General features: G+C 33.9%; 1 pseudogene; it reads right to left on the reverse strand.

The window, feature by feature from the left end:
* Positions 1–550: 550 nt before the first annotated feature.
* On the reverse strand, positions 551–1,181 carry LOC149176211 (ethylene-responsive transcription factor ERF022-like; annotated as a pseudogene).
* Between the last annotated feature and the right edge of the window lie 1,990 nt (positions 1,182–3,171).

Here is a 3,171-nt window from a genome sequence, read left to right on the forward strand (position 1 = left end):
GCAACATCATATTTTAACTGTTAGCTACATCATTTTTCTATATAAAACTGTAAAGGGCCTCTTATGCGAAAACATCATATCTATATATATACATATATATACATCGTATACAATAAAAAATTAAAATAGCAATATATTGACTTACCCTAAATCGCATATAATATAAATATAGAAAAGTTATAACTTCTAAGTCATTTTTTTTTTTATCAATATATTAGATGTTTCTTACTTCATATAATTTTTTTTTGGTTAAAAGCTGAATTTAAATTGTTTAGAAAAGTATGGGACATTGTTGTTACAAATAGTTACTAAAAACCCAAAAAATACATTTTACTTAGAAATGATCGTACATTAACAAAAACTACATCTTTATTAAAATGATCCTACATATTATTGTTGGTAATGATGATAAGTTTACAGAGTAAGGAGGTTGTGGTACAATGTCTATGGGTTGAAGTTGGTCCCCCACAAATCCCAGTGGCCCAATGCCAGGCAAGAAGAAGGACAGTTTGAATTTGGATTTTGTGGCTGACCACGTGCCCTAGAAACCCTATTCGTCTTCGAAGTTCCAGAGCTCTGTATCAACAGAGATGTCGACCTCATCATCCTGCGAAGTTTGTACGAGCTCCAAACCCAGCGCCTCGTCTATGGACAGGAATTTTTCCAAATTAAGATACCAATTGGGATCTGATCTCGCAAACAGAGATTGCCAAAATGCCAACTCCTCCGATTTCTGCTGCTCGTCGCTCGACAGCTTCATTTCCGAAGCAGAACATAACCGCGAGGGCTCCTCGTTTCCATTATTGTCGATTTTATGGTGGAGGGAGGGCTCGTCTTTACTTGAAGGGAGTTCATTGAAGGCATATTTGGCCGCGGCCACACGAATTTGCTGACGAGAAAGAGAAGACGATGAAGGAATCGACGGCACGGAGTCGGGGAAGTTGAATTTAGCTTTGGGCCCTCTGGCAATACATTGCGGCGTCGAAGGCCCGGGCCGCCTGTTCGGCTGTATGGTAGGAACCCAGATATATCTTCTCCCTCGATTTCGGCATCCGAATTTCGGATACCCACTTCCCCCATTCTCGGAGTCGGATTCCTTTAAACTGCCAAGATGTTTGCCCGACATCTTCGTTTGGTAGAGCATGTTCATCGTCACGTTTTCCCGGGGAAGGTTTCTCCATATTTGGAGACGCTGAAGGCAGTTGTGGGGGGAGGAGTGAAACATAACCCTATATATACAGGAGTGTAAGCGGAGAAACTGAAATTGGCCATGTGTTTTTTGTGGGTGAACGATATGTGGCATGTGCACTTTCTGCGGGGAGGAAGCTTACACAATAAGTCGGAAGGATACAGGGCATTGAACCGAGGTTATAAATGTCGTAGTGTAATGATTATGTTTTTTTGTTTTTAAGTAATGGAAATTTAGTGCTATTTCTATTATCAAAAATATGATTTTAATTGTTTCTAAAAAAAATTTGAATTTTTTACCCAAATTTCCGACACTTTTGGCCAATGCCAATCCTTTAAACCCCTTAGGTTATAAATTGCAATTACAAGGCATAAAGACAATATAATAAACTAATAAATATTTCACTTCAATCTTTAAAATATTAAATATTTGGTGCCATAGTTTTTTAGTGATTTATTTAAACAAATATTAATCACTATACACAAAATCAATTATTATTTTATTATTTTTTTTAATTCCATGTATTGATTATGACTTTATTCACATTAAAAAACAAGATACGGAGTGGATCATTGATTTGCATATTCACACGATCACAGATTCTTAGAGAAAGGAATCCTCAACGTATGAAATTCTTAGACGGTCGTCATCGTACAATTTTCTAGGAGAAAGGAATCCTCAGTGTATGAAATTCTTAGACTTCCATCATTACAGACCATAAGTAATATCCCTCATTAATGTAAATATTTTAATTTTACTGTAATTAAATAGATTATTATTATTTGTTTGAATTATGAACTATTTTTGGAATTTCTGTTATTAAACGATAATATTTTACAGCTATGGGTAAATACTATTATTTTCTTACTAGGTAATTAGTTATGAAAACTATTTCAAAACTAAATCCTAGAGTATAATACAGCGACAACAAATGATCAAGAGGATGGGGATGAAACTGAGAAATAAGAAAATTGTACTGAAGTGTCACACAGTTTGAAAAGGCTATGTCGGGTAAGGATCAAATAGCCAGTAAATGATTGAATCCCTAAGGTAGAGCATTCTTCAAGCCAGGAGTAGCATGGGGGAGATTGATCAAATTTGGTATCTAAATAGCATGGGGGAGATTGATCAAATTTGGTATCTAAAGGCAGGGAGGAATTAAGTGCAAATTTTGATTTTAAGTCAATCCGGAGTAGCAGAAAATAAATAAGTAAAATGAATCTATGATAAAGTTATTTATTGCAATCTAGCTTGTCTCTTAAGAGTGAGTCGTGAAGGCAGGAAGGAATTAAGTGCAAATCTTGATTTTAAGTCAATTCGGAGTAGCGGAAAACAGATAAGTAAAATGAATCTCTGATAAAGTTATTTATTGCAATCTAGCTTGTCTATTAAGACTGAGTCGTTAAATTATGACTGTAATAACTACGATAAATTGATTATAGGATCTTTAATCTTTATGCATGGCGAGAGAACCTAAAATATTTTAACTTCTTCTTTAAAATATGACTATAGGATTCAACTGTAAACTAATAGGCAGGAAATACTGATATTTTAATTATGAAAGAGAAATTTATAAGTTTCATTCCCGCGTTGTTTCATTGATAATTAAAAGTAATTATAAAATATCTCGAGGTAATACTTGTTTTAATTCAAGAATTTGTGATTATTGGTATTGCATTTAGTGGGAAAAAGTAGTTTAAAAACTTCCTAATAGCGTGATGAAAACGAGAAGCAAAAAGAAATCATGTACATTGAGTATAGAGAAAAGCAGAAAAAAAGAAGAAACTCTACAAGTGAACGAGAACAAAAAAAACAATATTCTTGGTGCTCAAAGTTCGCATAATTATGAATAAAATTAACATATTATCAAGAATAGGAAACAACTAGTATAGTCATTCTTTAAACAGAGGATTTCTCTTTTGTTCAAATCTTAAATGAATTTGTTACAGTATTATTCAACTCCCAATCGGGATAACATAAAA

The sequence above is a fragment of the Pinus tabuliformis genome, chromosome 4_1 (genome assembly GCF_031772625.1).
Source record: "Pinus tabuliformis cultivar Carrire ecotype Pingquan chromosome 4_1, CPIR1, whole genome shotgun sequence".
Classification (NCBI taxonomy): Eukaryota; Viridiplantae; Streptophyta; class Pinopsida; order Pinales; family Pinaceae; genus Pinus; species Pinus tabuliformis.